This window comes from Meleagris gallopavo, chromosome 2, assembly GCF_905368555.1.
Source record: "Meleagris gallopavo chromosome 2, MGAL_WU_HG_1.1, whole genome shotgun sequence".
Taxonomy (NCBI): domain Eukaryota; kingdom Metazoa; phylum Chordata; class Aves; order Galliformes; family Phasianidae; genus Meleagris; species Meleagris gallopavo.
Window position 1 is genome coordinate 25413371 of NC_139405.1, and position 13354 is coordinate 25426724.

Here is a 13354-nt window from a genome sequence, read left to right on the forward strand (position 1 = left end):
GTCTCTTGGTGCTGATAACCAGTCTTGCCTCCAGATCACACATGAACACAGAATTATGAGTACTAGCAGCTTCCAGTCTTGCCTTTTCAATCCAAGCTTCATGGGAAGGCAGAGGAGTGTTTCTGAGCATTCCCAAACCTGCCTGGAGGAGCTGGGTCACCAAGGCCCAGCCAGAGGAGAGGAGCCAGCAGTGGCTTATAAAGTTTGCTTATAAAACTGTTAGTCACTCACATTTTCTTTCTCTTGCTGTCAAATATGGATTCATAGAATTATTAAGGTGAGAAAAAGCCTTTAAGGTCATCTAGTCTAACATATATTGAGTCCAGAATACGTGACCCACTCAAACATGTGATCACAACACACTTCTGCCTGTGACTAAATTTGATCTTATACTGTAGATTGTGCTGCTGTACCATCCTGAACACAAAAGCTTCACTTTCAGAAGCTGTCAGACACACAGCAGTGCTGGTTCCGTGCACACAGATATGAAAGTACAAAAATCTCAAATAGTTGGCCTGTCTGGTCATTACTCTTTAGCTTTAGCTTTGCTAAAGTGGCTCCCAGTGAGTTCATTCCCACAGCCATCCTAGTGCTGTTAAATGTCCAATTTCTGGTGTCAAGTAATTAATCAAATCTAAAAAGCAGTTAGTTCCCCCCAAAAATGGCTTCTGCTTGGGGTCATGCTTGATCTTCTTTAATGGATAGTCTTTCTCTTTCAGCTGCCTCAATGTCATCTATCTCCTTTAAAAACAACCCGTCAAAGAAACATTTTACTAAAACAATGCAGCCTTCCTCTCTCTGCCTGTGGCTGCAGCTGAGGTTGCTGATCTTTGCTGGCTCCATGGTATGAGTAGGAATTAATACTTTCTTTTCCCTGCTAAAGGAACACATCTATAATTTTGGGGCACAGAGAAGGGAGGCTGTCACCCATGAGTTGGAAAAGCTGTTGGCAGTGGCTAGGTCAAGTAAAGGCTCCACACTGTCAGTAGGATAAGTGTTAATATTAGTTATGTTGCGAGTTATTAAACTAATTCCTTGTTTCAGATTGCTAATATTCTGATGAAAGGCTGAATCAGCTCAATTATTAGGCCTGACAAAACTCAGCGCAGAAATGAACGCCTTGCATTAAGGAAAAGCTTTGCCACCTATTGCTGCCTTCCAGGAGTAAAATATTAACTCACTGAAGGAAAACACAGATGTTGCTGCTAAGGAGATGACCCAAGTCAGACAGGCAACTGTATCCACATCTTGGGGCCAAGACTGAGGAAGAAAGTTTCCAAACTACATCACCTCTCCCCTTTAGCAATGACCCCAGGCTACATGTTACACCATTACACACTTCACATCATCTCCATTGCAAGCTGCAGCACTAAAACCCAGACACTAGAACCATGTGGGAGACATCAGTCCCTACTGTTATTTCTGTATAACCATAGACAGATTGGATGCTTTAAGACATTTGTCCTATGGCTTTGAACTTTGTCCCAACTTACGGTGAACAGTAGTGCTCACATTTGCTAGGTAGCTAGGTAGACAGAGGACATCAGAGAACCAATCCATATTTGTGCCAAGGCAAGCTATCCTTTGTAAATTCTTAGTTCAAGTTAGAGCTTAAACAACCTCCTTACAAGACAAGGCCACACTTGCAGGATGTGGCTGCAAGGAGATTTAGGTGGCATTGCTCAAGAGGCAGAATCCCAACCACAGCACAGCACAAATGCCTGGTCATTCCTGTCCTGGTCTGCAGCCTGCTGAAGCCAAGGGATGTTTAGGTTGCAAGTTAAATGCAAACTGTTTTATGATTTCCTAATCAAGAGAGCTTAGAGTCAGAAACAGTTTACTAAAATAACCCGAAGAAATTTCCCAATGAATTATTGATTACTGCACATAAAATTATAAGCAGAAATGTACAACGGTCCCATAAAGCCATTCTTATATTTTAAGACAGACTTTGACATTGAGGGTAGGAAAAATTTGTCTCATTTTGAGTCACATTTTCAAAGATTTATGCACCAACTTGCTCCCTGGAAAAAATCACACACACAAATGGAGCCATTACTTACATTCTTGCAACTGCCTGATTTTCACTCTTTTTACCTGCAGAGACAAGCATACAAGTATTCATGTTGCTGAATGAAACCACTTGACATAATCCTTTCTGGCAAAACTCCATCCACATACAAATAAAAAGCTCAGACTCATTATAAAGGGGGAAAAATATTGATTTTTAAGTGATTAGTAGCTTACAGTACATTTAAAAGCACAAGTTCGGATTACATTTGTAAGATGTTATATCTGCAGGGTAATGAGGTGCACCCATGATAGCCAAGAATAAAACTCTTTTTTAAGGCCTAAGACACCCTTGAAAACTTCAGGAACTCTTTCCTCTTAACCTCTGCTTTCTGGGAGGCAGCAGCAGGAACCAACAGATCTGACACTTCCAAATGCACCACCTCAAGGGAAGCAACACATTCAAGCCTGGCTATCTGCTCTGTTCTGCTGTAGCTTTGCTGCAGGAAGGGGCTGTTTAATCAGCACTTGTCAAGTCCTGACCTCCTGTAACAGGGGCCCAGAGTGCTAGTACAATAAAAGTAATAAATTTGTACATCTGGACAAATGAGTTCGCCTTTTTCCTTCAGCGTTGTCACCTCGACTTGCACGCTCCCTTCAGAGATGTGAACAACTGGCAGCTCTGCTCAGGGAGATCACTGATCTAATTTATTTTTCCCTCTCCCTTTAGGGAATGCTATCACAATGCTCTAAGATCATTGCCTCGTACGTCTCACTCCCCTCCCCTGATGAAATGGCTCTGAAATGTCACTACCTGATCTGCGGGGGAAGCTGCACCCTCACAAGCCCTTCCATTAACTATGCCTGCTGACAGCTTGTAGCTTCGTTGGTGAGCTGTCTGTCCTCACCCAAGGGAGTGCTTTTGCAGGACCTTCACAGCTGGCTTTTAGCAGCCCTGTAATCACAGCTCACAACACATCGGTTGACACAATCCTGTGTTATTAATATTTTATCCTTGACACTAGCTTTCCTGTGATGTTGCTCAGCTTTAACTCAGAGATGTTACTTCTATGCCACCTCTCGAAGTGTCCAATGCTTAACAGCAAGAGACATGTTTGAAAACCTAAATAACTCCTCTGAGATCTCAGATTATGCTATTTTTCCTCATTCATGCGAATGCTTTCAAGAAGGAGAGGAATTTTACAAGTTTGTGCTTGTTCTCACAGTGTATTTGTTCTGAAAAAGCTTCTTCTAAATGGCTGATTTGGGGTTGTATTTAAACTGGAAAGCATCTTGGAACAGTTGGATAGGAAATGTGTTACAAGTGAATGCAAACAGTCATCTGGAAGAGTTGCTCCCTGGGGGTCACCAGCCTGTACTGACAGAGGAATGTCAGTGTTGGTTGGAAAGCCATAATAATGAAACACAAGAAGCCCTTTTTCTACAAACTGGTAATTTTCAGTGCCCACGCAATACCTCCCTGCCTTGTATTCTTGCATTCTTCCTGTCTGGTTCCTGTCTTTGAGATGATTTTTCTACTCCAGTTCAGAAAAGGAATATTTTAAAAAATAAATATTATATATTTTTTCTTTATCAACAAAGAAGTTCTTGCATGACTTTCATCCATGCACATGATCTTCCATGGCAGCATATTTTAGTACTACACAAGTTATACATCAACTTAGCTGTTGGGCATCAAGAGTTTCAATGAATAATAGAGCTCGTGCTTTTACAGCTCTCTATGTTATGAAGTATGGCTTTTTTTTCTTGCACTAGGACTAGGAAACTGGGAGCTTGTTCTCCATATTCACTCAGAGAATTCATTTTAAAAAGCAATTCACAAAAGCACCTTTTTTTGATCTATGAGAATTCACTAGAGCTTACCCTGCCCAGGTTTTAACATGCTCAGTTCTTCATTTTCCCATCTTTATCTCCAATTCTGTAATGTCAAGTAGAAACCAGACATTAAAACAGTAGCATTAAGTATTTCAAGACAAAAATAGTTAATTGATGCAGAAAAAATTGTTTGTTTGTCATTATTAAAGTCTTATCTTACTCCTACAAATTTATAGCCAGTTCTACATCATGGAAGTAAATACTCTGGTTGTTTAAAAAAAAATTAAATATTAAATTAACTTAAAATTCTTTAAAATTGTACCTAAAAATAGAACTCAATGCACATGTCCTACAGAAACATAGGCAATTATCCATTAATCATAGAATCTTAGAATCATAGAATGGCCTGGGTTGAAAAAGACCACAATGATCATAGAACGGCCTGGGTTGAAAAGAATCTCAACGAACCTCATTCCCCCTTGTCCTATCACTATCCATCCTTTTAAAAGCCATTCCCCCTTCTGGTTATACGCTCCCTTAAAGTATTGGAAGGCCACAATGAGGTCTCCCTGGAGCCTTCTCTTCTCTAAGGTAAACAAGCCCACTTCCCTCAACCTTTCTTCTTAGCGGTTCTCCTCTGGACTCATTCCAAGATCTCTGCGTCTTTCTTATACTGGGGGCTTTAGGCCTGGATGCAGTACTTCAGAAATCTCCCATTGCTCATTAAAATGCATGAAGATATTTCTAAATATCATTGAAAACAACAAATTTATATAAATTCACTATATGAAATTACTGAAAGTAGAGACCTTAAATGTATTAGCTGATGTACTATTTCACACAGCTGCCAGAATCTCTTTACATATATATGCATGTGTACATATATATAGATATATATGTACTTCTATGTATGTACTTCTATATGTACGCATATATAAAAGATAAGCACAACGCAGAGAAAAGAACTTGGCAACCACAGAAGGCAGGTGTTTCCCATGGCTTTTTGTTAAAGAGCATACTGCAGTTAACGATGCTGTGAAAGTCTGTCTGTAGACCAGAAACATATGCATCAACAAAAGATTAGAGCCATGAAAAGTCTGCAGGTATACTGGTAAGAAAACAAAGCCAAACATCAGCACACTCAATATCTCAATCCTATGTCAAAAGCATCTTTAAACAAAGCTGATGCCGTCTACAATGATATACACAGTGGTAATCTGGGAGCTAAAAGCATTGTTACTTCTGCTCTGGAATAAAATCAAAGGCTATGGCCAGATTCCTTTAAAATAATGCTCAGTATCCCACTTTCCCTCTTAGGTTACATATAAGAGAAAGTATTGTATGAGGTCAGATTCTGGTCTTTTAGCAGTACAAAAGATCTTATTGAAGATGCTATGTAAAAATAAGCAGCTCCCTACCATGCCATTTTCTATACAACATTTCTGTCATTTCTAACTGGAAAGAATTGTGGGCATGAAACCATCAGCTTTCTGGGCTTTAGACCAAACACTGGACTGCAGAGGGAGTTAGATGGGCAGGAGGTCCTGTCACACTCACTTCTCCTCCTGGTAAAGTTCCCAGCCCACTCTGTGGTGTTAGTTACAACACATCTTGATATGCAGCAGGACTTACCATTCAAGAAATAAAGGTAATTAGATAGATAAAAGAAAATTTGAAAATGCATAGCTTGGTTAAGGCCCTGATCAAATGTTCATAGCATGTCTGGCCCACGGCAAAGAATTGGGAAGTGATCCTACCAAGCAAACACGGGTCTGAGGAGTGGTCCAGCCTTGTAGCCTGGACTCATCCATCTGCCCACGGTTATATCTTCCTTCCAAAGCCAATCATTGCCCCTCATTAGACCTAGCCTGGCCTTTTTATAGTCAAAGTTCCAATAATGCACATCAAAAATGATTCACAATACAACTGGCTTTCCAAATCTGGTAGCCAGCAGTGGCTTATTTCTAGCAGTAAATACTGCTCTTCCTGGAAAAAAAAAAAAAAAACAACAAAAAACAACAAAAAACCGCAAACCCATATATCTATGTATCTATATATATTTTCCTTCAGTTATAAAAAATAAAATAAAAAAATCTGGCTTTCTCTATAAAAGACAACATTAAGGCTCAAGCATCTCCCTCAGGAAATGATTTTCAACCCAAGAAAATAGCAAATGCGAGGTATTTTCAGATGGGTGGAGCTCATGTTGGTCTCTCATAATGTAACCCAAAGCTAGAAACCCCAGCCTTATCATAACCCAATTGGTTTCTTTGTCTTTACCTGTGCAGGCTCTAATCACCTGTGGAACATCTGTTGGTACTCTAGTGCTATTGGCAAGACACCAAAATAACTGTATTCTGTATAACAAACAGTTGTTTTCATTTCTCTCCTGGTAAGCCTGTTCTGATTTACAAATCCAGAATAAACTCTTCCTGGTTGCCAGGATGGGAGATGTCCCTTCAAGGGTGTGATAGAAATCAGAATCTCATGACTATGGTATTTCTTTAAAAATATGTCTTTGGGTAATTTTCAGTTCCTGTATGAAAGAGTAGAATTGGATGACAAAATATAATCCACAATCAGAACAGCAAAGTCACATTCCAGGCCTCTCTGGATGAGAACTCAGAAACACTAAAAGGGACAACTAGCTACATCCTTCAGATGTCTACAGTCCACCAGCAGCCACGATTCAACTTTTGAAACACATTTATATGCACAGATATGTTATCAGGTTTGGGGGCATCTCTTGTTACTGTATGGCAGCATCACATGAGAGGAAACACAACCACTGCGGTGAAACATTTCCATACGTGCAGTGTCCCTCTCTTAAAGGGTGTGCAATCAGAGCAGACAATGGAGAAGAGCACAGGGAAAAAGTCAAGATCTTGCTCAGGTTTGCAGGGCAGGCCAGAGCTGGTCTGTGGATTTCCAGAGACCATGGCCAAAATGACATCAGTACTGTTGAGGCTCTCAGGGTCTTCCTTTTCATTAATCTTTTCCCATCCCTCCAAGTGGACATTTCACAAGATCTGAAGGGCCACAGTCCTGCCCAGCAAATCACAGAGCAAGTAGTTACTCCATTCCTCAGGAAGAACATAAATCCTTCCACCGTTCACCATCCAGCTCCATCAGCCTCACATCCTTCCCACAGGCAGGGATCAAAGAGAGAACCTTCCAGCTGCAACCCAAGTGTGAGACCCAGCGGCGATGATGGAAGAGTCCAAGCACACAAAAAACTGCAGTTGTCATATCCGCTGCTTACAGTTCTAGGAAAAACAAAACAAAGCTATAGGATTACATGAACACTGGAGGATTACAGGGGACCATAACACAACACTGATTAAGATCAGTAAAGTTAACTGAAGAAAACACAGACAAAGAAGGTCGCATATGCCTATGTTTTCGATTTATAGCTTACTCTCTCCTCTTGATTTCCTTCTCAGATGGTCCAAGGTGAAAACAAAAAGACAAACAACTCCCCCAGGGGAGAGGCAATGAGCACTGTACATGTGGCTGAGAAAAATAACATGCTCGTCTGTTTCTGAAAAATATTTCACACACTTGAATTACTTCAGGTTTTCCTCAAAATTTACACAGATGTCACCAACCATTTCCCTTTTATACTGATCAGCTTTTTCCAGGAAACACTTTCCAAAAACACTCCTTTCCTTCCTGAAGAGGTCTATTTCATGATAAAGGATGTTTCTGTCAGAGTTAAGACAGAGTTATTTTTACGATGAAAATCTTGTGTAGAAAGTGACCATCCAAGACTTGTGAAAAAAGTAGCTTGGGAAAAAGTGTTTTAAAACTATCAGTTTTATTTTATGAAGCAGGACATTTTTAATTGGTTTTGAATAAATATAATTTCATCTGTTCATCTCATGCAGAAAATGTTCATATCAAATATTCTAAAAATATTTTGAGAGGTTAAGAGTGTATAAGAGTAGAAAGAAGCTTTTATCAGCGAGAATTGTCATACACTATAGGTGTGTTGATTCCTGCTAAGAACTAAGATTAGCATGACATGTATTTGGTAGTTCTGGTATGGGAAGCAGTGCAAAATTTTTAAACTCATGGGACTATTTCTGACTCTTTTCTGCTTCCTAATACCATTACCAAAATTCCTAAAACAGTACTAAAAGAAAAATCACATCTATAAAACATAGAAGTGGCTTAAAAAATCATAAACTCAGTGGAGGTTGTGTTACTGTAAGCTATTTCCATTTCAGAATTACTATTTTACAAAACTTGAAGCAGCCAAAAAATCAGCTCTGAAGTTTAGAAAAATCACCACTTCATCCGCAAAACTACTGAAAGACCACAGCCTACAGGCCATGCTAGTGGTCAGGTTTTTTTCACTCTACTCACCATAAGTTTCAGTTCTCAAAAGCAGAAGCTCCACTGCCACTGAGGAACCAGGGGACTGAGGAGGTTATCAGCTACTTCCCAGTTCAAGTCATAAACCTGACTCACTTGTTCAGATGTGATTGAAATCTTGCCGATTAGCAGACACCACCATTCAGCAGTTTGCAGCAGTCAAGAGCAGAACTCTAGCATTTACTCCTTCGATTGCCAATTATTCTCCTCTTTTTGGTAACGTCTTCCTTGAAAAAACACCTTGTCGGGAGGGATCTGTCAGGCTCTTGTAAGTCCCTAAAGAAACATTTAACAACTTGTGAGTCAGCGTGGGCCAGTTAGGTTAGCTGGTCCTTGTAGGGTCTTTTTGCTCACTGAGAATTTATAGCCTTTGGTTTCCTGTACTGATGCCTTCCCTGTTAATCTCATTCACCAGTGATATGATACAGCCATAAAAATAATACTCAATTGACACTCTTTTGGTTTGGTGTTTCTTACCCAAGTGATGCTAGCAGTGCAAAAATCACATTTCCTGGTATGTTCCAATGGCTGAGAGTGTGCGCATGCTCACATCTACCATGGGTACATGAAACCACACATTGGAGCCATCTGTCATAATCAGTTTCTAAAATATAAAAACATTATTAGCACAGAGACAGGAAGGAGCCTTGGGAGCAAGGGGAAAAATTGCTCAGATAATGACTTTCCCCTAAATAAGTGACAATCTTGCTTTCTTTGGCATTTTTTAATCATTTAAAAAGACAGAACATGACTAGGCAACTCACGTGACCAGTGCCACTGGTTTAGGGTTTCTCCAAGCAGCTGAATTTATACTGCTGTAGGGTAGAATAACTTTACTTTTTATGCTTAGCTTATAACTATGGAAAATCCTTTATAAGCATATTTCCTCTTAACACACAATATCTATCCAATCTATCACGAAGCATGAACACTGACCCATATTCTTCCTTTCAAAAATGGCTGCAATCCAAGGAATTTTTCCACTCCTGAGTTTTTGGGACCTCATTTTGTGTTTAGGGGCTCCTTTCTTCCTACTTGCTGGGCTCTACAAAACCAAGACAAGTCTTTTGAAAGCAGACAGTCCTGAACTGTCATGAGGTATTTCTTGCCTGCACATTCCTTGGGAACTTGGTGGGAAAAATACAAGAAGTTTATCATCAGAGCAAAACATCCATCATGTGGCAATGCTATAATGCAGTGCTGGCTGGCATGGGTAGATCCATTGTAGAGCTCTAATGGAGCTTAGAGGCCCATTCAAAGACAAGGATAGCACGGGAAATAAGAGAGCAGAGTGAAAATGCAGAAGTTGTTTTGTTTATTCAGCATGTAAGCAAGGCACAGCAGAGCTGCACAAACACACCAGGTGATGTGATCGGCACAGAAGGAAATACCTAGCATATAGTCCTAGGTGAGCAAAGATAATCCATCAGTCTAAGGTTGAAGAAAATGGAAAATATGATTACAAATCTCATTTAAAAGGAGGAAGGCACTTTGATAATTTCACTCCATTCAATGAACCTTCAATTTTTCACTTAATCATTGAAATAAAGAAGGGAGCTTGCTGTTGATGTCTGTTGGGTTGTTCTTAATGTAAGACATTAAGTGGATTTCTTATGGATGTTACAGTGAATGCTGCAGTGAAAACACTAAATTAGATCTTAAGCAGCCAGCAACCTGATCAGCAACCTGATCAGATTCTGCACATATTTTACTTCCTTTTCACTTAAAAAATACCTCAGTATTTTTTTCCACCCTCTGGGAATTTTATTAATTGTTCTGACATTCATTGAAAAAGTTAAAATCTTCCTTTAAGTTTTATGGAGAGAATAAATTTCATTTACAGATATGCAAATGAAGACTGAAAGCACTGTTATGGCTAAGGAGTATCTCAGAGCCATAATTTGTTGTTGCAATAGCCAGTTGCCACACAGTGATGAGTTCTCATAACCATAGTGAGCCTGTGAGCAGCTTACCCCAGAGGGGACTGAGGATGCTCTGCACATTTCCAGCAAATTATTCACACTCTTTTAGGAATGAGTTTTTGTATTTGTAGCAACTTGAATCAAAGATGAACTACTAGAAGGGGGGGGAAAATACTTTTCATAGACAGATCTGAGCTGCGGGCTTCATCCCAGCATCTTGGTGCAGGTATCCCTCTAGCTGCCTTAATAAATTTGAAGGAGCTTTCATTGCAGGACAGCTCTATTTGAAGGAAGACATCTATCTTAAGATCAATGTGCAATTATGCTTTAAGTTAAAGAGTCTTTTCTTCTCCAGTAACTCTGGAAGTACGAAGTAGTGCATAAATGCTTCATAAAACAACTTTAGTTGACTTATAATGAAGAAAAATACATTTATTAAAAAAAGCTATTTGGCTCCATACTGTAAAATTATTTTATGTGAATATGAGACCAACAAAAATTGTTCCAACACTTACCCTTCGGTTTCTATTACTTATTCCATAATAAATTAATATAGGCAGCAAGATTAACACATTAACAAAAACATTCTGCGAACTCTTCTTACAATATTCATACTAAGATGCATAAACTTGTTTTTATTATTCTCACACTCTTTTATACTCTCTTTGGAAGCAGTGTGCTACTTACCTAAATTAATTTGTCTATGCAATATGAGCTCTTTGCTGCTGGCAGCTGAGCCAAAGTCTGGTCTAAACAGCTCAGTTGTGCCACTCATGTAAGCCTGTGGGAGTTCTATCAGGGAAACTGGTTAAATGTTCTCTGTTTCCACCAAGCAAGTTGAGAGCAGACTTTGGCTCTGTGTAGACTTAGCCCATAACAGATAGAGGCCATCTTGGTATCTCAATACTTTCTGGTATCAAAAGCCTCCTCCCCTCTGTAGGGCTTTGACTCTTTTCAGAATTACGATTCCCATGGAGACAGCTGCCAGATGCAGCCAGTAACACAGGGATCAGGAGGTAGTGCTGGTGTTTGCACCAGCTGAATTGACTGCTTTTGAGACATAACAGACTTCGGAATTGCAAATATTATTTTTCTTTTCCTTTATTTTTCTTCCTCTTTTTTTTTTTTTCCCCCTTCATTATTTCATTATTTTATTTTATTTATTTATTCAGAATGGCTGTTATCTTAAAAGCATTCTGGGTTGCTGAAGGCTCCATTGACTATGGAAAGATAAAACTTAGGCTCAGCAACAGAAGCTTTTTGGAACCAGCTCCTTATATTTTTAATATTACAAGAAATTCTAAAGAACACGAAGTCCAGCATGGAAATCAAAGTAAAAAAAAAAACCAAAAAACAACCAACAAGTTAAACAAATGAGCATGTGTTAAAACTGACTGCTCAGTAGAAGAACATTTTTACAAGTAATACAAAAAGCAATGAAAAGGTTCTCACCAGATTTATAGAAATATCTCTAGGGAAAATCCATTAGAAATACATTTTCAATCAGTCTAGTATCAAATTTCTACTGTAAATGTGGCAATTAAGGAGGTCAAGTTACCTGAGATTGTAAAAGAGCATGATGAGCAGTTAAAAAGGAATTTATGCTGGGAGAAGTTTGTATACACTTTATGTCTTTTATTCCCTATTAAAATAAGTCACACTTTCTCTTATTTGTTACATGTCACATTCACAATAGTAGGTTACTGATATAATGACCCATTGCTGGTTTGCTTATCTCATTGCAGATACTTCAAAATTGTGCTTGAATCCGATGCGCTGATTAGCTGTGAGCTGAACTCATGCCAGTAAGAGAACGGCTATAAATTGTTGGATGAGTGTAAATCATACCCACACCAGTGGTGTAGCAGGGAAAAATATGTAACTCGAGATTATGAATGTCCTGCTGTGACGTAAATGGAGAGGAAAGACACTTAGTCCAAAGAGGACTGTAAACGGAGGGTTTAAATCCAAAAGTCCAACTAATGTGTATGGGTAGAAGACTGATTAAGGAAGTGACAGAAGTGAAGGCGGTTATCTATCCTCTGGTGCGCTGTGGTTTCTCAATAAAAGGTATCCAGGAGCAATCGTCCCTTCACTCACACACCACTATGCATCATAGTCACAGTTGTGCCCATAGATTCATCTGGGAAAATGTACAGTGAACTAGATCTACGAACACACCTGCATGTAAACCACCTTCCTTACACATCAGAAAAATGTTCATCCCTACAATTGTTGGGTGGGTGTATAGGAGTGGCCTGTAGGTAAAATGCAGCTAATCCAGAAGACAGGTGCAATGAATATGTGCACAAATGCAAACTCATGCAGTGTTTACAGCTCTTGGAAAAGTGACTGCTTGAACCTAAGATGGCAAGGAGATCCAGCAGCTCACAAATCACTCAATGACACAGATCCAGCATTGCAGCAGAGCTGCTGCCCAAGGCAGCAAGCAGTGACAAGCATGTGAGCAGATTTGTTCTGGCCCCTTTATTAGCAGCATGTGGGTGGAAAAAATGGTAGAATAAGAAGCCCAAAAAGAAATGGCACCAAGAAAACACAAATAGAACACAGAAATTGCAGCATGTGGTGGTGGAAATAAGTAATCTGCAGCCTTCAAGAAACCTGTTGGAATATTGCAGGGAGTAAACAGTAACTATCTCCAAAGGACAGACTCTAAGAATGAAATCAGACCCTCAGAGAGGGTGCAGTATGAAGGCTGTACCAAAATCCCCATCCACTGCCCTCAGCACATAGTCACCAGACTGGAGAGAGTTTTGATTATGTGCGGGGAGACCGATCCTTACTGTGAATGAGTCAGGACTAGAGAATAGCATGGATGTGGCTCCTTCAAGTGTTTAATGTGTTTACTTGTTTCCCCTCAATGGATTGCCAAAGCACTTCATAGTCATTGAAGACTTTTTCCACAAGACATCTCTCTGGAGACAACGTTATTCCCATCCTGCAGGAAGGAAGGTGAAGAGGGGCAATGTTACTTGCCCATGTAACAGAGGACACCTGGAGCAGAGCAAAGAAGTGAAATCAAGTTTCCTAAGTTCCCCCGTCATATCCTGCTTTATCCTTTTCTCCTTCTTTCTCATCTCTTTTGAATGGACAATGGTCGAATTTCCCAAGAAGTCAGTATTTGCCCCGAAGAGAAAATAACTTCAGCTAAACAGTGCATACATTCAGTCAACAGCAAACCAAAGGTA